Genomic DNA, 23,117 nt, shown 5'->3' on the forward strand with positions numbered 1-23,117 from the left:
GGCATGAACATCAAGGGAGAAGAGTCCTGACTGAAAGAGATAAAAACGGTGTTATTTTGGTAAATTATGTTAGGGACAATATCCAAATTTCCCTTGATTGATGATTATTTTACCAGAATCTCTCTGGAGTGTTCTTTCTTGTGCGGAACCAGTGTGATGTGCGGAGGTATCGGATGCCTGGAAGAGTGGTCAGAATTTCTTTACGGTGAATGAAGAGAAATATGAAGGGTCGAGAAAGGGATAATAATATCTCAATACTCAAGGAGCTAGAATACGCGGTATGATAAGTAATGAGAGGGCCAAATGCCCAAAAATAGTCTACGATGAGATGTGAAATAAGGAAATCGAATGTTATATTGTCCCAAGATAATCGACGTGAAGGGTGAGAGAATGGAGAATAAATGAATCACATTTTTTTGTATGTCTGCGGTAATATGAAATAAATGGAATGAACTAATGCATTGGGCGATAGTAAGTGTATCCTAGGAAGTGAAATTGCGGCTGTAATTAGAAGGTTACGGTCCGCCTTGGCTCATGAATGGACAGAGCGACGGGTGACCATTGTCCCAGTGTGTCAAAAGAACAGACTTTTCTTTGTTCCGGTCTCCTTTTGCGTAGATGCTATGTATTGAAGTTAAAAGCTATGGACCCTTGGATTTCATACTGTTTCTTTTTCAATGGTTCGGTTTAAGAACACTTGTGTTAAATGATAATATCGCGATAATTTAGATGGTAGTTAATAAATAATTATACATCCCACCAATCAATCAATCAATCAATCAATCAATCAATCAATCAATCAATCAATCAATCAATCAATCAATCAATCAATCAATCAATCAATCAATCAATCAATCAATCAATCAATCAATCAATCAATCAATCAATCAATACTGATCTGCATTTAGGGCAGTCGCCCAGGTGGCAGATTCCCTATCTGTTGCTTTCCTAGCCTTTTCCGAAATGATTTCAAAGAAATTGGAAATTTATTGAACATCTCCCTTGGTAAGTTATTCCAATCCCTAACTCCCCTTCCTATAAATGAATATTTGCCCCAGTTTTTCCTCTTGAATTCCAACTTTATCTTCATATTGTGGTCTTTCCTACATTTATAAACGCCTTTCAAACTTATTCGTCTACTAATGTCATTCCACGCCATCTCTCCGCTGACAGCTCGGAACATACCACTTAGTCGAGCAGCTCTTCTTCTTTCTCTCAGTTCTTCCCAACCCAAACATTGCAACATTTTTGTAACGCTACTCTTTTGTCAGAAATCACTCAGAAGAAATCGAGCTGCTTTTCTTTGGATTTTTTCCAGTTCTTGAATCAGGTAATCCTGGTGAGGGTCCCATACACTGGAACCATACTCTGTACCGTAGTATGAGGCAATAGGTAGCTAGGGATTTTCAGATGTCTCTCTCAGTCAGAAGGAGGCCGGTTCGAACCCAGGCCAGAATGAGCCGGCCTGCGCAACCTTGCATTAAGCTTTCGCTGGGGGAAGAAGAAAGCGATACCCATGTTTTCCTTACAGGAATGGCGCCATCTATACATAAAGTGTACATATGATTTTGTTCGGTGTATTGTGTTATTGCTTTGAGTTTAAACAGAACAGATGTTCATCATTGTCTTTCTTGGTGGCAGGCTACGGGAAGTCCTGGGACTTTTGCTCAGTGTTGTGTGCTTTTTATTATGTAAATATTTTTATCATGTATTAACTATGTATCGTAGGGACGTGTTGAGTACGTGCTAAGAATAGAATATATTGTGTAGGTCGTCGCCATAAGAGCTATCTGTGTCGGTGCGACGTAAAGCAACTAGCAAAAAAAGTATTGTGTAGGGGACATCTTCTCAAATTACATGGTGGTGATCGACTGAAGCAAGTAAATTAGGAATAGAAATATAGATGACGTTAACTACCAGACTTTGATTATACTTCATTGCCAAATGAAGCTTGTACTGAGTGAGATTGGTGAACGACCTTCAGACGATTCAATGTAACTCGCGTATTTCTTTTCTTCCTTCCTCCGTGTGCGGAGAGTTTATTGTATATTGTTCTTTCTTTTCTTATGTCACAATTCAGGAATAATTTGATATTCGTGACCCCATTACATGATTCTTGGCATTTCTAGCAGCAGTACTAAGCAGTATCCGGAAAATAGTTGAACCCATAAATCGTACTTTCACATTAGATAGGACTCCATCTTAAGTATTTTTCTTAGTTACTTTTATCTTCCGAACGTTACCACCCCCCATGTGTTCTAGTACGCCAAGGCTATTACAGAAAATAGGAGGAGGGCGATTCGAAGCCCATGTTGGCAATTCAGGCCGGTCTTCGATATAGTCTCATTCGTGGTTGTTCGTCAGGTTACGCTGCCGCATTATTATGCTTGCGTCTCCCATCGAAGCCAGTAAGGGTGTATATATCGACACCAGCAACGTGGGGCAGGGTTTAATACATTTCCCAGTTCTTTGAAATCATCTCAGGAAAGACTATGTAAACCAATTATAGAGAACTTTAAATAAAGATCAGAGATTGATTGATTGATTGATTGATTGATTGATTGATTGATTGATTGATTGATTGATTGATTGATTGATTGATTGATTGATTGATTGATTGATTGATTGATTGATTGATTGATTGATTGATTGATTGATTGATTGATTGATTGATTGATTGATTGATTGATTGATTGATTGATTGATTGATTGATTGATTGATTGATTGATTGATTGATTGATTGATTGATTGATTGATTGAGTGAGTGAGTGAGTGAGTGAGTGAGTGAGTGAGTGAGTGAGTGATTGTAACAGTTTCGAACCGGCAACGCACAGGAAATTCCCACGCCCTGCCACCCCACCCAGCGAATGGTTTGACATACTTTTTCTCGTTTTCGTTAAACAAACAACCCAAAAATCGCAATAACACTACAGCCATGATGGGCTTTGGCCTACGAAACGGTCTGCTCAGCTCGAAGGTCTGCAGATTACAAGGTGACGCGTTAACATCGTGACGAATTTTGTCGGCCATTATTCTTGGGTTTCGAGATCAGGCTTGCCATCTCACCGTCAGCTAGCTTCTCAAATGTTCTTATGTACGCTGAGAAAAGCTCGAATGAGCCCTTAGATTCGGGAAAAATCCTTGACATGGCCTAAAATGGAACCGAGCTGCTCCTATTACGAAGCAAGCTCCCTACAACTAAACTGCAAGGCCGGCTTTTCCATATGATTGTATGATAAATCATTCTTCAAGATTCAATGGAACTAACCGACCCATACCGAACAACTGTACAGGAAATGTCTATATTATTTCTTTCTATCATTATTTTATCTTGACATATTCATCACTGTTAGTTTTTACGTAAGTTTTGTGTAGGAAAAATTCTACGTTGGAACATAGTCCACAATTTGGTTAGAAATGCGCAGCGTGGTAACTTACTTTTCATGCCTCCTTTAATGATAATGAGCGTATTTCACCACGTAAATGATTCCGCTGATTGTATTGTCTACAGCATGATAGAGAAGTGACAAAACTCATCCATTTGTCCCTTCTACTGAAGAGGTGAGTAGTTTGTATACTAAATTCCCTGATCTAATTCCAAAGTGGTTAGATGATGAGAAGTATCACTGATATCAGATTTAAATATACCCGCCTTCTGTATCGGTAGGTATCTCCTATATGAAATGTTATGAATATACATTTTCCTGTTTCCATTATTAATTTTGAGTTGTTATCTTACCATTCCATATATATATTGCAAAATTACTTTCCGCCGCTTGTGAAGGTCATGGAATAAATTGTCATGACAATTTCAGTTTTCAATAGACATATATCCTAAAATTCCGGACACTTTGGATTATTTTAAATGCTTGCAGGACAGGAGAGCAAAGTCAGGGATGTCTCATCTTAAGGATCACACGACCACGTGAACACCCTGATAAACACAAAATTACTGAAATTGATATGATAATGTATGATGACAAAAACATTTCTGTATGTTGAGAAGGTATTTAGGAAGTTGTAAGTGCCGATTCATATCCCGTTTCAATTTGGATCACGCCCCACGCCAGACGATCACAAACCCATCTTGAACTACAACTGTCAGCGTATTGTATTGTTAGAACTTGAAGAGGCAATGCAGTGGGTATGGCGAATATCACCATAGTTTGCTGTGTGATCACGGCACTGCCTGCTCAATATGCATCCGATGGCTGTTTCATACCGAGCAGGCAGTGGATTACGGATCGCTGACCCGCTTCCAATGTCTTCTCTAAAAGTACTTTTGAAATCTCAAAGATGGTAGAAGTATCGTGTAGTCCGTGGTAGTGGTTAATGCACAAAGCTGTTACCCCGGAGTAGTTAATTCACTAACCGCATGGCGCTGTTGACAGTGGCACGTATAACATAATATTGCTTAATGAACCAAAGAGGCGACACACTATAGGCTAACTGAGCTCCTGTTAACGTATTGACCGACTGAGAAGCAACTTAGGCCTATGCATCTGATATCGTTTATCTACTGTCAGCTCTGTGTGCACACTCAAAGGTTTTCAGCACGTGACGCCACTGGACAAAGTTTAAAAAGGAGGATATGTTTTCCGAAAGTAAGACGTCTGAACAGTTATACATTTAGCGCGTTACTGTCCTTGTAGACACAGCCATATCGCAGAATACTGGTCGTAAAAAAGCCACAGATCCTTGCATTTTAAACATGTATGAATAAGCACATAGCGCCGACGACAACAAAATTGTCTACCAGGACGACACACCTTTTCGAAGCTTTGACGAACACGGTGCCTAGTCAGATCACGAACCTTCAGCAACGCACAGACGCAAATATCAACAACTGAGACACACGGAACTGTACATTGCTGAGGGAAATCACCAGAGAACAATCTCCACGGTAAATGTTTCCTTTAGGAGTACTGTACGTACTCGTCTGTAGGGCAGGCAACCCGTGCTGTAGGTTCAAATTTTCATTTTCATTACGACTTACCTGACGGAGGGGGAGATATAGGCTATACTAGGGTTTGCGAGGTAATTACCACATACTAAGGACGTTTTTACGTAAATATTTACATTGTTCTCGCCAAAATTATGTAACTATAAACAATAACAATGTCATGGATATTGTCGTAATTCATTTTAAACTCTGCAAATTTGTTTGTATTGATGTCCCGCACATTCGTGATATTTTGCAGAATTTTTCTACCACTGGTTTGGCAGGGATGCACTGAGCCCGTTCAGGATGATACCTCCTCTCAGGATACCAGCACTGGTTTGAAAACTTACACGAATGTTTCTTCAGTAAAGGGCTAACTACGGGTCGCTTTTTTATCTTACTCCGCTACAGCCATTCGCACGAACTGCCCTGTAGATAAATCATAATTTTCGATGATGCCTTGAATCCTCATTTCAGGTATTAGTAGTCCATAATAAGGTAATTGAGTATACGGAAACCGAGACCATATTATTATTATTATTATTATTATTATTATTATTATTATTATTATTATTATTATTATTATATGCGAATAAACCTATTAGGACTACACAAAGTACTTAGAGGCGCACATCTGCCATTCTTTGTGCCCATATTTTTTTCATTCTTTTACTGTGGTCTTCTTCGTTGTCTTCGGACCAGGTTGTTCCAGATTTCTCTTTGGCCTTTCCTCTTGGTCAACTTCCCGTTTGTGAATTTTAGATCTTATGATTACCCTGTTTTGGAAATGCTGGTGTAATTCCTGCCTGTTTCAAATAGGTATTTGTTTCGCCAATCCATTTCATTATGTCTATTTGGGCTTTACTCCTGTTTCCATTATTTCGACTGTTCGTTTGGTAAGTCTGTCTGGATGCATTGTTTTATTATTATATTATTGTTGTTTTTATTATTTCTTGTGACCTTAGTGTCCCAGAACGCATTTCAGGAGAAAATTCATTGCAGCGACAGGTCATACTTCCAATCCCATTCGCCAGTTTATAAAGATGAACATTTGCGTAAATTCTATAGTAACAGGTCATTAGAAGCACATTGGATACTAGGACTGTGTGGTCACCAGCTCCCTGGTAATAAGAGTAAAGTATGTCTACCTCTCAGTCCCGTAATACTAGTAATAAAAGAGAAAATTCATTATATATAGTAACTAATACTATTACCAATTAACACAGCATGTTGCTCGATTTAAATGATTTTGTTACACAGCTCTTACTTTGGTGAATTCGCAGCTTTACCTAAACAAAAGTTCAAGCGAGATTATTTGACGATGGCACCGTATATCAGAAGCACAAAAAATAAAATATGGTGAAATGAGAAAATGTTAGCCCTGAATGCTCCTGAGGCCGTCTGTCCAACAGAGAATGAATATTTTAATGAGTTCCACAAGGCGACCGCCAGGAAAAACGAGTTTAACTGTGAGGTCTCTCAGCAATGAGCTATAACTGGAGGGGGATCATTATAGGGGGTGTTGCATCTTTCAGACTTGAGAGAGAATTCACAGTAAAAAAATAAGAGTATTAATACCTTGTGATAAAGTGTTACATACTGTCTTTTGTTTCCTGTTGAATATAAAATGAAGTGCATTATTATAAATTGTTCTTTTATTCTAAAAACACAATACCTGTGTGTACCTGCTGCCATTTATTCATGGATGCAGTATTTTAGGCATCTGTCTCTTGGCACATGCTAGACCAAGACGTAGCTTCCATCGAAGACTCACTCCATTCATGGCTAAACAGTATGGAAGCTGCTGAAGTATGGATGGTGCTAAGCGATGACAGTTTGGAGCACGACTTTTGCATCTGGATGTTGTGAAATTTGCTACTCGTAGTTATAGTCGTACTGCAAGGAGACTTCATGGTCCAATGAGGAAAGCAATGGCAAACTATCTCACTCCTCATCTTGGCGAGTACGCCTCATTTCAGCGCCACAATTAGATTTTATGGCTTCCCTATAACCTCATAAGCTTTGATGATGCAATTTGGAGATCCAAATAGACTCTGGGCAGATGCCCAATAGATATTACTGGTTTATGTTACATGAATACATTAGATATTCAGTTAATTATGGTGGGATATAGATACTATGTTTCAATAACTCTCATCAAATGGTGTTTCAAATGATATACTCTTCATTTAATCATACTATACTTAATATATAAGCAGTAAATGAATTATGTGCAAGTTACTCCTTTTATTAGCTTAAATTTGGTCAAACTCAATTTTTATACCTCATCAACTAGACAAGATTCTTAAGAAAAAGTGTACATTTCAACGTGTTTATTGCTGGCCACAGATACTACGCCCACGTTGGTTGCTCGCGAACAAGAGTGCTTGTGTTTAGTACCGTACTTCCTTGTCTTATGCGTGCTGCGTTGAATCCAAAGGTATCATAAGTATCTTATTCTAGCACCGTGAATGATTCCAGAACTAGAAAGGATGCATAGGAAATGAGCAGGATTTTTTATTTCCAATAATAGAACAGTGTTACGAAGTTACTGCAAACTTTAGACTTGCAAGACTTGGGAGAAAGGGGACGAGCTGCTCGACTAAATCTGTTGCGAGCTAGTGGCGAGAGGGCGTGGAATGACATTAGTAGAAGGAATAAAAGTGAAGATTTTAAAAGTACTAATGATGATAATTTGAAGATAAAATTGAAATTTGAGAGGACAAATTGGAGCAAATATTCATTTTTAGGAAGAATAATGAAGGACTGGAATAATTTACCTATGGAAATGCTCCACTGTTTTCCAACTTCTTTAAATACTTCTAACCGAAGACTATACAAACAACTGATAGAGAATCTTCCATCTCAGTGATAACCCTAAATCATATCAGTGATGATCGATTGGATTTGAAACCTCAGTTTTAGTGGTGTACCACCGAGAGGCACCGGTTCTAGCGTTCCTTGCCAATCAAGTAGTTACAACCCCACTTGATTGCTTCTCCACGTTAGTATATTCTTCTTTCTGGAAATATTCAAACTTTATCAACAAATCAACTTAAACTACTGTAGTATGTTTCAATATTACTGATATGTGTTGAAATTATTATGATTTAGTTTCCATTGTTCATCTCTTCTGTAAAGAGCCATAAGAATTAATTTTCACGCACGTGAAGCCCTGGGCAAAAGGTCAGTCTAAGACAACTTTAATTAGATAAAGGCATGGGTATGACTTTTGGCCTCCTACCTCTTTATCAATTATTATAACAATTATCACGCCCCTACTTTGGCATTCATTATTTGCAGATTTTAAGCAAAATATCATGGACCCATTCATATTTCCGTCCCGTACAGAAGTTGATCAGACAAATGAGCGCAATGTGGAGAGTACTCTAACCTAGGAGCTAATTTTCGATTTACAAGCATAATTTGTGGCAACTGGCAACTCACTCTCGATACTATAACCCCAAATTGATTTTCATTTCTTACAGTACTGCCACCGTCTGGCTTATTGGCTGAATGGTTGGTACAGTGGTGTTTGGTTCAGAGGTCGAAGGTTTGATTCTCGGCCGCGCCGGGGATATTAACACGTCTGGTCAATTCTTCTAGCTCGAGAGATGGGTGTTTGTGTACGTCATAATACACATCTTAATTTACATACAACACATCCACCAGACAAAAACACGAAGGTGAATACATCTCTCCATATACGGTTGTCGTCAGAAAAGGCACCCGGTCGTAAAATTGGGCTGTATCAATACAAAGTGCCAACCTCATGTAACTTAGGGACATACCAGGGAGAAAACGAATATGATAGTATATTGTCATCCTATTCTAGACATTTATAGCAGGCCTTCTTTTCTCAGCCCAACTCTCCTAATTTCTTCCTTCGCTCGTTTACACTCTAATAAAAAATTGTTCGTTTGAAAATGACAATCTGACGTAGCACGATCTCCATATTTTATTTAGTCTTTTTAATTTTTATTTTATTGTTTCAAAGATCCCATAAGCTAATAGTCGTATTGGGGCCGTACATTAAAGAGGTGCCACAGTTGCCATTGAATTATTTATAATAATTTAAATCTAAAATACAACATTTTAAGAATACAATAGTTGTTTCAAAGTTTATATAAACAAAACTATACATCCCGAAATGAAACCTGATAATAAGTTCATTTAAACAGAATAAATCTAAGAACATTAAATTTTTCCCATAAATGTTTCTTAATATTTCTTTTCAAATTATTGAAATTCTGGCAAAATTTTATCGAGTCTAGAATAGAATTAAATGCTATTATAGCCCTATACAATACACCACTAGTTCCATACTTCACTGTATTCATTCTAGGGACATGCAAATTTACAGATTGCCGTGTTGCATGATTATGAATAGATGAATTACTGATCATGGACAGATGCATTACTGATGAATTATAGTTTTATTATTCCCCGAACCAAACTGTGTTTAATCCTAAAGGCAAGTGTTACCAAAGAGTATGCAATAGATAACCTAACCGGAGTAATGCCTGTTGATAAGTATATTATTTGTTTTGGCGATATGGAAAACTACAATATACTATATCATATTATAAAATCACGTTTTTTAAATTATAAATTCTTCCTCGACCTAGAGGTTGCCCGAGGACAAGGAATACAAAATATAATGAAAATTTAAACCTAATTATAAATACAAAGAACTCGAACAATTAAAATGATTGTGAAATTGGATCCACAGTTTCAAACAATTCTAAAAAATTAGCGAAATTTAAAAGCTACAAAAACATTTTAAATGTTATAAGAACAACTTGAGAAATAATTACTACAAGGCTTAATGTAAGTGTGATTCGGATTTTATGCCAATTGATGTTATTCCGATGGGTATAGAAGATGTCCCAAAATGAGGATAGAACCTGTGAGAGATTTTAGCCGCCAGTCCACTACACTGTATAACATAAAACCCTTTCAGAGAAGTTGTCAGATCAAATCTCTTTCTGGCAAATGATAATAGAAAACTAGAGCTCAACCGATATGAAAATGAATTTTAAAAGAGTTATTGCAATTTCACAATTTGTTTATCTTATCACCTTGTAGCTTCGGTGATACCTTCCACAGTATGTCATATCCCGCCATAAAAATCGTTGAACTGAAAAAATTCAGAAGAGAAAAATATAAGTTTACCTGAGATCATTTCACAACTGCAATTAGCGTGATAATGTAACATTTACAAAGCGTATCATGAACTTAGATCAGATGTCTCCATGATCGTTTGCTGTGTAAATACGTCATGTACGTTGACCTTTTGAAAAACATTTTATGGTAGAATATAACTAATATACAGTGCACTGTCAGTATTCCACTTCAGCAATAGAAAATGTTTGTAATTAACTCGTGTGTGGTATGTTGTGACATTAACTTTTCAAAAATAACATAATTTTGTCTTATAATAAATTAAAAATGGGAATGTATATAATGAGATCACTTGGGCGTGGTAAGGTTTACCGCAATAACGACAAAACATGACAATATAAATAGAATAAATTAGTTTCCAACAGAATACAATGATTTGCTATTTCCTTGGTACAGAGAGATGTCCTGTCTAATGCATTAGCATTAAAGATACATGTTCTAAATTTGATAACTAGCACTTCAACCTAGTGGCCATTGTGCTCGCCACTTGGCACTGTACACCTTCCCAGGACGCTGGCTAGCACACCGTCGAGTTGCCACTATAAGCCCCTGTGTTGTGAACGTTCGATTCCTCAAGGGATCTTCATCTTCAGAGTGCTATTAAAGGCACGGATCGTCATGCGTGTTACCACGAAATAGTTCGTCGCTACGAGCGCAACTTTTTAGTTCCACGTTCCAGTTGATTGAGGCGCTGTCAGTTGAAAGTAGACTTATTTGATGACTTATGATAGTTAACATGTAACCTCATATGTTATGTGGAACCAATAGGAGAAGAGAGATAGAGAGAGAATGTGGTAAGTTGACTTACAGCTTTAATGTAGAATGGAGGCAGGTTGTGTTAAAATAACCCCGCACAGGGGTGCATGTGTATCTGGAATTACATATCACTTAAAGGGTTAATAATTATTTTAAAGCACTTGGCAGGCGCAGTCAATATCTGGAGGCAATCTCACAGTGCACTGTCACTTCAGTGGTTTGCGGCTCCTCGGCTTACTTGATAACTTGCCGGTCTTTAATGGAAGGGGTCCTGAGTTCAGTTACCGGCCGTCGGGGATTTTAGCCTTCATTGGTTATTTCCTCTGGCTCAGGGATTGGTTCGTATCGTCTTCAACATTAGATCTCATCCTAGGTAGGACCCTTTTGTTTACAGACGCGCAGGTCGCCCATGGTTTCAAGGCGATATACCTCCATCAGGCCCTGTCCGGTGGCCACACGTCATTTTACTGCTGTGGTACCTCGACGGCGTTGTATCCAGTGTCATTGGGAGGTACAGTGTTTCAACTGACGAGCACAATAAAATACTCTCATGAAACGCGTCATATTTAGATTAGGAAACTTGAATTCTTTAACACTGATAATTTCAAATGGTGAAATATTATTTGATTTTCTCATGGAAACGTATTTTTGATGTTCTGGTCTTCTTTCTCTTATCCTCCTTGGTCCCTTTGAAATTATTTTGGTCGGAACTACATGTTAATTTGGCCCAATTTTAAGGCCAGATGCCTTTATTGACACGAAATATTTGTGGAGGGATGTATTCTGTGTCTTCGTGTTGTTTTAATATAATGCATTGTATGTGAAGAGGAATGTATTAAGATAAAAACACCACATACAGCCTTCGAACCGAAGGAATTAACAAGGAAGTTAAAATCCCCAGGTTGGCAAGGATTCGAATCTCGAACCCTCTGAACCGAAGGCCGCTAAGCAGACAATTCAACCAAGGAACCGGACTTTGTTATACCTTCAGATTCAAGCTCTAGGTATCTCGTAATTTTGTGACTTACACGACACGAGATGCAATCGCTTTTCACTCAGCACTCTGTCTAAGAAACATTTTGTGACTTACTGTACAGTATCTGAACGCCAATCGGTCGCACCCAGTAGTCAAGTAGGCCTATATGGGTGTGCAATGTCCAAAGCAAGGGTTGCTGCAAATCTGATTACGGCGTACGTTCACTGAACCCTTCAGAACGCATATAGGTTCGCAGTATTGGCTGTATGGTAACGTATAATTAGGAGTAAGGATATATCAGTCAATCAGTCTTACTTTTAACATTTCCTTCACTTGACCTGATTTTCGGCTTTTCTCTATTGAAATATAATAATCTAGCCATATTCTGCCCCTGAGCACATAGACTATCCAAGGAATGGCTTTTAAGTGATTTTTATTGCTAGGATAGCAAGGATCTCATTTTGATTTCTTTTATTTTAATTGGGAAAAGATTTCTGGTCGTCGGAGGTAAACGATCGTAAATACAAAAACGACGATTTCGAGATTTTTGTCGTATGTGACTTGATTTGGTCGTACCTTCTTATGGGTGCACTATTGTATGTGACTGTTTTGCAGGAATCACGATAAACTGTGTGTGCAAGGGAAACCAGCGATAAACTATGGTAAATGATCATACAACAGTTCAGCCCCGTGCCGTCCACCACACTGCTCATCCTATTGGATTTTGTAATAGTTTAGCATGGTCAGAACTGTCGATAGAAGTAGTGGCAATTATGGGTAATAGAGAGTAGTGCTGAGACTAATCACATCGACTGGTATTTCTTAAAAGCATACACAACGTGCTAATTCGGTGTTGTAGAATAAACGACTGCCATGGGCCCTCTGCACACTCTGCACAGCTCTCGCGCAGCCTCCTCTAGCACGCTCCACGGATAATAAATGTTGCAAATGTTTTCAGTTCCTCTCTACGGCGAGGTTTGTTTAGACATTAATTAATATCAATCTGTTGTTTTATTAATATTGTGTATTTTATGGATGAGCAGTAAAATAGGCTAATGCTAAGTTTATCTGGATTATATTGATATTTTCCGAACAGCGCGGCTAATGTCAGAATTTAAAACTCAGTGCTGACTTTAGCCGGATAATCTTGTCATTAACCTTCACGCATTGGTTGACGTAGAATATGTTCTGAAGTTAAGATCTAGTTTTAAATTGCAGAAGTTACATCTGAATGACATAATTTGTGCTGATTAATTTTAACTCTTTTTACTACGGTAATTTTACATGATAGAAAATATATGTTAACGCAAAATACCGCTAATTTTAATGAAAACATGTGAATTACTGTAAATGTTAAGCTTCCCTAACTTGTTTTCCTCTTGTTGTCTATTTATTTTTACTCCTCGTACTTGAATGGCGCTTGTTGTTACACTCTACATCTGAAGTACTAGGCGCAGGTATGTCAGTATACTCCAGTTGCTTCCAATTCATGTTCCTTCCCGCAAAATCCGACAGTCTGTCACCTTTCACTTACCCAGGTGCAGAATGGAATAACACAGGAACTCTTCGTTTATGCAGGCCCTAAGATCCCTGAACGAAATTAGCGGGATGGTGGATATATTTCACTCGTCAGCTAGTGAAATTCGTAGGCATCTTGTGGACGCTTCATAGATAGTGTGTTCCATGTATCTTGATCTGCGCATTTGGTAACTGAAAGCTGTACTTCCTTCCTTCGGTCATATCAAAAGCATAAACACTTTTCTGTTTTCATTTCTTCCTTTTGTGTTTTGTAAATATGTATATATTACACAGCGTGAACTTCAATAAAACTGACAAACTGAAGAGACTTATTCCTGACTGGAAATGGAGGAAAAAATGTCATATGAACATCTGTTCGGAAATGCATCGTTGCGACGGTAGCTGGCACTGACGAATTAAATGTTCTTTTTTTTTTTTTTTTTTGCTAGGGGCTTTACGTCGCATCGACACAGATAGGTCTTATGGCGACGATGGGATAGGAAAGGCCTAGGAGTTTGAAGGAAGCGGCCGTGGCCTTAATTAAGGTACAGACCCAGCATTTGCCTGGTGTGAAAATGGGAAACCACGGAAAACCATCTTCAGGGCTGCCGATAGTAGGATTCGAACCTACTATCTCCCGGATGCGAGCTCACAGCCGCGCGCCTCTACGCGCACGGCCAACTCGCCCGGTAATTAAATGTTCTCTCACAACTTGCAGTGTGTTTCTTCTGTTGCAGATGGTGTGATTGAAGCAGCGTACTGTCGGAAGCAGAATGGTCCGGTATTCATGTCTGGAACAAGCCGAGATGGTGTTTGTGTACGGCCAAGCCAATGGAAACGGTCGAGAGGCAGCATGGCTATACCAAAACAAGTACCCTCACAGACACGAACCACATCACACAAAGTTTCAAGCCCTTTTGGGGCGTTTGTGTGATCATGGGTCTTTTCAGACAGACGAACGTGCAGGGAGGCGGCGGACTGTGCGTACACCAGATCTGGAGGAACGGGTTCTACAGGACATTGAGACGAACCCTAGTACAACCTCCAGGCAAGTGGCCCGCCAACATGGTGTAAGGCAGACTACGATTATGTGTATCCTGTGTGACAACCGCTATTATCCCTATCACCTGCAACGAGTGCAAGGATTATCAGCAGCGGATTTCCCTCTACGGGAAGGACTTTGTCGATGGTTTCTGCACCAGGCCATCACAGTTATGGGATCTCTGTCGTCAGTCCTCTTTAGCGATCAAGCAAACTTTACCAGAAATGGCATCGTCAATCTACATAGTCTTCATCTGTAGGCAACAGAAAATACCCGGGGAATGGTTGAAGCGTCTTACCAGCATCGCTTCAGCATCAATGTTTGGGCAGGGATTCTTGGCGACCACATATTTGGACCAGTTATTATTCCGCAACGCCTCAACGGAGGAACGTACCTTGACTTCCTGCAGAATATTCTGCCCGGATTGCTTGTGAATGTGTCTAGCAATAAGACAGGTTATGTGGTTTCTGCAGGATGGAGAACCACCCCACTTCCGCATTACATTTCGCCAACACCTCAACAGCATCTTCCCCAGGCAGTGGATAGGACGCGCAGGCCCTGTTGCATGCCCTCCTAGATCACTGGACTTAAACCCCCTGGATTTTTACCTCGGGGGACACCTGAAAAGCGTTGTGTATGCTGAACCAGTTCCTGATGTGCAGACCCTTCAACAGCGTGTTCACGACGCCTGTGACGCTATTCGGCGAGAGGCCGCAATGTGCGTAAGAGTGAGGCAGCCCATGATACGACGTCCGAAAGCGTGCATTGCAGCCCATAGCGGCCACTTTGAACATCTGCTGTGACGTGGATGTGATTCTGATATGTACTGTGGTCCGAGATTATTTGTTGACGTTGCACGCACACCGTCCACTTCCGGACACATGTTCGTAGGGCATTTTTCTTCCATTTTCGGTCAGGAATCAGTCCCTGCAGTTTGTAGGCTTTATTAAGGTTCAGCCTGCATATTGCTTAGTTATGATGAGTAGTAGTAGTAAGTGCTCTTAATATTGTTATTATTTGAATGTATTATTTCATCTGTAATTGGAGAATTAATAACTCTGTTGATGATAAATAAAACAATCAAATCAAATCAAACCTACATGAATAATGAAAGTTAATGTTAAAGAAAAATATAATGTAAATTACGAAAGCAGAAATCAAGAATTCAGTTCTGAATTATGTTCTAATTTTACGGCGGCGTATGCTACGTTGTTCTCATTCATCCAAACAAATCTATTTTTAGCCAGAAAAAGTCCGATTTCAATATAAAAGTTTAATATTACACTCGTTGGGTACTACCGAACATTCCGCATAGTCTTGACATTATCTGGTTTTTGGTTACTACCCATAACATGTACATCAAAGGAGTGCCTTCTCCGTACAGATTAGGTAGGCACTAAGGAAATTAAGGTCTTCCACTCTCTGCAGTCTCGACACAAAGTGAAATGGTGTAGTTAGCACTATGCTTCACATAATAACATTAGAATACACCTGATGTTCATGTATATTGTGGACTGACAAGTGAGTGAACCATGTACCATATACTTGTCTTTAACTACCACATGGTTATTAGTAGAGGCAACTTAGTAGAATTAGTCTAGGGTGGTGCCTTACATAGAGACTGGTATACCGCTCGTGTGAGGGACCACCAAGTTAGTTGACAGGATTGCAGGGTTGACCCTTACATGTGGACTGGCCATCCGCCCATGTAGGGGACAGCTCAGTAGACTAGTTGGTGTGCTTATAGAACTGCTTATAAATGTTTAGTTTAGTTTATTTATGGTTCTTTCTGTTTCCTGTATTCTAACACTGTGAACATGTATCGGGGCGAGCAGCCTGTAATGTTCAATGTTCAATAAATAATTAAACTACCACATGGATCATCACACTTTTACCAACTCAAATAGATATATAAGTAAGTTATTTGGTTAAAAGTCATCAGTAATAAATTTGGAAAAAGTTCTGGTATCATTGTATAGAAGAAAAACTAGCTGAGTCTCTGAAACTAGTAACCGGTACTACGAACATCTCTGTATAATTATTATCTCCGAATAGAATAAGGCTTTTTCATTTAATAACTTTGGTACTGGTCAGCGAATAATAATTAAGTATTTACAACCCATTCGGTGAAAACTGTCCAGCATGGTTACCGCCAAATATTTTCCCGACATAGTTAATATGAAATAAATATGGATTTCTTTCCCTAAAGTACGCTAAGAGTATAGGCAGGCTTGATATTTCCAAAGGTGAATTGTTCACAATAATTCTACTATTGGGATTCATTAAAGTACCTTTCACAATCAGTCCCCTGTACGATAGTTCCAAAAAATATGACGTTTCTCTTCGTTTATTTTTAAGTGTAACTAATAGTTTATATAACCAATGAAAATAAAAACCGTCTTGTTGTTTCATAGTAAGTTTCATTCGTTAAATAAAATTAAGTTGGCTGACGTTATGAGTATTACGTTCATGCAATTGACGTATTGGAATACACATACCTATTGATTCATTATCTTAAGAATTAAACTAGTGCAAATTTCATAGGGAGGAAAATATAATAAAAGGAAATAATGTCAGAATCATCTGTATATATAAAAGCGAAAGCCCTGACTCACTCTCCAATTCATCACTAACTCTCACACTTCCTACGAAGCTAGCGGGCTAAAATTCGGCAGATATGTTCCTTGTAATGTACTAAAGGAAATGTAGAGATATATTTTCCGATGAGACGGGGGTAACTGCCCTAGACACAATATCACTAAACTGTACACTTCCCACAATGCAAGAGGGAAATAATTTGGCACAGATGTTCCTTATAAGCTTATTTGGGAAAGTCAAGATGCTTTATTCCGATAGCTTGTGAGAAATGGGTTGCAAATAAGGTAACGGCACAAAATACAATTTCACTAAATAAGTCACTCCCCAAGATGACAGAGAGCTGAAATTTGGCCAAAGTCATTCGCTGAAGTTAATTAAGGAAATTACAGATTGGTATTCCGATCTTTTTTCATTAAAAGGTGAAATAGGGTTAACTCCGATAATTGCAATATTTATTTAATTCTCAAACTTTCCATTAAGCTAAAGAACTGCAAATTAGCACAGCTCTTTCTCATAAACTAATTAGGAAAAACGAAGATGATTCATTCCGATGTTTTGTGAATAAAAATTCTAAAACTGGGGTAACGACTTCAATTATAATATCACTAAATTGCATACTTCCCATGAAGATTCAGGGATGAAATTTGTCACCAAGGTAGTGTTTCTTATACTTTAATAAAAGGTTTATCCATATGTTTTAAGACAAAGGAGGTGAATTAGGACAACCATCCTAAACAAAATATCACTAAATGGCACACTTCCAAACAGCTGGAAGGATATAAATTGACAGACAGCTTCCTTGTAAGATAATTATGGAAAGTAAAGATGTTTCATTCAGACGTTTGGTGCTAAAGTAAGGGGTGAAATTGGGATAACTATATTAAACACAGTATCACTAAATCGTACACTTTCAACTTAGATAGAAGGCTGAATTTGGCACAAGTGCTTCTTACAGGCTAATTAATGTTTTATTTTGATATTTTTGATAAAGGAAGTGAAATTGGGGTAACTACCCCGATGATTTGCGGTAGGGGGAGTGAAATATATAAGCAAATACAGTAAAATTCAGGCAAAATACTCTTCAAGGGATCCCGCGTAAATCACATTTTAACCGTAACGACATATTTAAATGATGGCAACCAAATACGTACATTACAACAGAAAAGAAATTGTCCAATTTTAGTGTTTTTATTGAAATATTGCATGCTCAGTATTATAAATACCCCATGTACTGTATTCCAAGTTATTATACAGTGCTTATTTCTTACAACACTAGACCTACAATACACTCAATGCTTACGGGTAGAAAACTCGTGAATCTGTGACGTCTTGTACACGAACCCAAACAACGAATAGTTACATTTTCTGTCAATTAATCAGGTAATTTACACTCATGGACATATGATTTGAGGCACTGATAAGTTATTTTATCAGTCGCATCGTTGCAAGAGCATCTTGTGCCGTGGGGACCGGTTCAACTGATCCGTCTTCCTCACATCCGTCGTCATCAGTTGTAACATTAACCAGCAAGTTTTTATAAATGATTTCATCCAAATAAGTGAGTTTAACTCTCTTATACATCAAGGACGTCATGAACCTGACAAGCAACATTGTTCAGAAGTAAGGAATATGAATCTATGCGTGAGAAAGAAAGAAAGAAAGAAAGAAAGAAAGAAAGAAAGAAAGCTGTCATGACATTTCTCTGTACAAGGGTAAATGTTCCAAAAGTGTGGAAAATGGGACCAGTACATAGCCAAATCAGCAAGTAAAGGATGAAATATTTTATGAAAAAAATGACCCTAGGTCAGTGTTGAGAAAAACCACTTTCCTCGGGCGTAAGGGGTGGTGTTATACAGATTTTTGTGTTTTTTTGCTATTTTCTTTACGTCGCACCGACACAGATAGGTCTTATGGCGACGATGGGATAGGAAAGGCCTAGGAATGGGAAGGAAGCGTCCGTGGCCTTAAATTAAGGCACAGCCCCAGCATTTGCCTGGTGTGAAAATGGGAAACCATGGAAAACCATCTTCAGGGCTGCCGACAGTGAGGTTCGAACCCACTATCTCCCGGATGCAAGCTCACAGCTGTGCGACCCTAACCGCACGGCCAACTCGCCCAGTTTATGAATTTTTATTCTGGAGTGGGTTTGAGGGGAAGGTGCAAATGTTATAGGTACAAATGACAACACTAACTGAACAATAATAATATTCTAAAATTTTCCCTTAGTATTGACACACACTAAATCCGAATCATTTTCTTTCTACATATTTTGTACAATATAAATACGAGTATCTAGTAATATTACAGACATTACTGATTTTTGGCAGGAATATAATAATTTGAGCCTGATCACTGGAGGAGGAATTATACCCCTTCCCCCTTGGTACCTCCCTCTGATTCAACACTGCCCTAGGAAGAAGTCGTAACGTAAGCGTAAGTTTTCTTCCAAGAATTACCGAAAATTAAATGGAATTATTTCACGAATGAAGTGCAATACACTGGATTCGACCGTAAATGCGGGGGTAAGTTTTGAGGACTTTATATAGGAAATGTTCGAGGACGTGGAAAAAACGCGTATTATGCACAACAACTTATTAAATGGCGGCGTATTTCACTGTATTACGAGTTCAATTTGATTTGATGTAGCATTTATGCGAATCAAGTTGTTTCATGTTAATTGTTTCATGGGAATGTCATGTGAAATGTTGAAGGATTAAATGGAGTTTAAAAAAAGTATATAGTTGCTGAACCCTTCGGTCGATATTAACAACACTCATATGCAAGGTTCTCTGTACGAACAAGAAGATTTTTGACTGCTGTAGCGTATATTTAAATTACTACTACCTTTTTTACAAAATATAAGAGAAATGTACTGTATCTAGAGCAACTTATACATCTAGAGAAGTAAACTAGCCGAAAATCTTAGCAATTTGAATTGTAAATATATTAGTACTTACCCAGGTCTGTTTATTTCCCAGTTTCTAATTCAATGGTCTTCCTCCAGGTCACCTATGAAGCACCTGAAATAAAAAGGGGTCTATATTTTCTACAGGAATTGATGCTTTGAATGAAGTGGTTCATTTTTCTTACTCGTGATATGAAATGATAATAGAAAGGTATAATAGAAAGGTACCTCATTAAGATTTCATATCTGATATATAAATGCAATAGTAATTTATGGTAATCCATATCTAAGTAGAATTCACTTAAAGAGGAAATATCTTATATAGTTGGAGAAAATCCTCTGCATGCCTGCTGTCTCTACAAACCAGGTGGCGACTCGTACAGGCAACGTTACTACAGGAAAACTTGAACTTGTTCAACTTGCTCTAAATGACGTGAAATATTGCGTGTTACACCGTACTCTTGGGTACCACAAGTGTTGATCCCATGAGTAAAAAACATACATACAGGGTGGTCGGAAGCAATGCGAACGGAGTATACAAGTGTTAGAGCGTTGGTCATACTGATAAGAAACTGGAAATAATTCCGTGGATACATCACACCATTTTCTTTTTATCAGCTGCTGAAGTTAGCCAATCAGATCGCTTCGTGGGCGAATTCAAATGCGATTTACGAGGCAGTGTTGCTAAATCTGCACTTGGCTTATTCGGGGTTGAAAGCCAAGCCGAGAAATGAGCATCAAAGACTAACAGACCGTAGGGTTCAGCCAATGCCACCATAGCGTGTTTGTCCTTGTTCAAGTCCCTCCCCTGGAGAAGTTTCTTTCTTCTATTGGAGCTCTCCAGCCGGTCATAAGGTATGCGCAGGTTTAGCAGCACCGTCTCGCAATGCCAATCTGAAGTCGCCCGCGAAGCGATCTGATTGCTGAAAAAATGACAACGGCACGAGATTTTAATTATTTTTTCAAATGATTTATCAGTATGACCAACCCTCTAACGTACATATACCGGTTTACGTTGTTCTCGACCACTGTGTATAGCTTAGTACATTTATCCCTTTGTTCTTAAATTTTATTTCGGACGTGAATATTGGGAGTTTTAAGGGACTTACAATTATAAGTTTGGGACGTAAGTCTTATATGGAATCCAAATTAAGTGAACATTTCATTTTTCGCAAGAATGTAGACCATTTTCTGCAAAACATTATGTATTGTATTGCTTCTTCTTCTTCTTCTTCTCCTTCTTCTTAATCTTAATCTGTTTACACCCCCAGGTTCGGTTTTTACCTCGGACTCAGCGAGGGATCCCACCTCTACCGCCTCAAGGGCAGTGTCTTGGAGTTTCAGACTGTGAGTTGGGGATACAACTAGAGAGAATGACCAGTACCTCTCCCAGGTGGCCTCACTTGCTATGCTGAACAGGGGCCTTGCAGGGGGGATGGGAAGTTTGGAAGGGATAGGCAAGGAAGTGGGAAGGAAGCGGCCGTGGCCTTATGTTAGGTACCATCCCGGCATTTGCCTGGAGGAGAAGTGGGAAACTACGGAAAACCACTGCGAGGATGGATGAGGTGGGAATCGAACCTATCTCTACTCAGTTGAACTCCCGAGGCTCAGTGGACCCCGTTCCAGCCCTCGTACCACTTTTCAAATTTCGTGGCAGAGCAGGGAATCGAGCCCGGACCACCGGGGGTGGCAGCTTATCACGCTAACCACTACACCACAGAGGCGGACATGTATTGTATAGCACCAGAAAAAATATCTGCATGAAGTATTTCAGTTACCGGCTGGTAACGTTCCGTCATCTGAGGTTCAGTGTTGTGCGAATATTTCCAAACAGTTCCATCTTTTGATTTTATATGTGTTGCGGGTCAGTATTTATCCCACAATATTATCACATAACGATTCTGTGTTCGTTCAAACAATGGATTATGAAGTACAATTGTACAGTCAACGCATAACTATATGTGCTCTTCTAGGAAAATGTACGTATATTCTATATCGTATAACTGTAGCTCACATACACTGCCGGTATTCCAAAATTCCGTCGATGAATTATTGCTATATTTGTAAATCTAGGTCTATAAGTGTGAGTGTTTGCACCTGTCTCTTGACACAGATTAGAACAAGAATAGAGAACAGAAGTCTCAGTCTAATTCATGGTAAGCAAGGTGGTGAACGTTCAGAGAAAAGCCACTGAACCTGGATGTTGATAAAGGTAATACTCTTTAGAGCTGATATTGCTGCAACAGTACTATCTTGCCCAGTGAGGAAAGCAGTAACAAGCTGCCTCATTCAACATGGCTAATACATCCCGATATAGCACCGCCATCTTCTACATGCCAGTATAACTTTTGGTGCTACTTTTTGGGGATCCAATCAGCCATGTGTAAGATGAACGATACTGTATTCAGATCTTCCTGTAAATAAGAAATAATTAGTTGGACCAGCCAACATAATATTATTATTAAGGGTCGTATGTTAAGGATATTTTGTCAAGTTGCTTTATGTCGCACCGACACAGGTACTGTAGGTCTTATGGCGACTATGGGATAGGAAAGGGCAAGGAGTGCAAAGGAAGCGACAGTGCCTTAATTAAGGTACAGTCCCAGCATTTGCCTGGTGTGAAAATGGGAAACCACGGAAGACCATCTTCAGGGCTGCCTACACTAGGGCTCGTACCCACTATCACCAGACAAATGCTGGGCCTGTACGTTAATTAAGGCCACGGCCACGTTCTCCCCACTCCTAGCCCTTTCCTCTCCCATCTGTGCTGGTGCGACGTAAAGCAAAATTGATTTTATTTTAAACATGAGTCTGGGTGGTTCCAGTGACTCCAGAAATACCAAAGATAATTTGAAGAAGAGCTTTAATCACCGATCCCGCATCAAAAAGTGGGACTAAGCGGTAGACATACATGGTGTTATCTTGTGACTACGTAAGATGACTTCGCCGTCTTAGTACATAGTAATATTATTTGCTTTACGTCCCACTAGCTACTTTTACGGTTTTGGGAGACGCCCAGGTGACGGAATTTAGTCCCGCAGGAGTTCTTGTACGTGCCAGTAAATATACCGACACGAGGCTGACGTATTTGAGCACCTTCAAATACCACCGGACTGAGCCAGGATCGAACCTGCCAAGTTGGGTTCAGAAGGCCAGCGTCTCAACCGTCTGTGCCACTCAGCCCGTCATTATGTA

General features: G+C 39.1%; 1 protein-coding gene across 1 annotated transcript in view; it reads right to left on the reverse strand.

The window, feature by feature from the left end:
* LOC136867115 (chondroadherin) overlaps positions 1 to 23,117 on the reverse strand; it is a 1,785,188-nt gene that overhangs the window by 1,048,745 nt on the left and 713,326 nt on the right. The window contains exon 3 of the mRNA XM_067144219.2: positions 19,975 to 20,037. The gene's annotated coding sequence lies outside the window, so the exon portion shown is untranslated. The remainder of the gene's footprint in view (positions 1 to 19,974; positions 20,038 to 23,117) is intronic.

Source organism: Anabrus simplex, chromosome 3 (genome assembly GCF_040414725.1).
Source record: "Anabrus simplex isolate iqAnaSimp1 chromosome 3, ASM4041472v1, whole genome shotgun sequence".
NCBI lineage: Eukaryota > Metazoa > Arthropoda > Insecta > Orthoptera > Tettigoniidae > Anabrus > Anabrus simplex.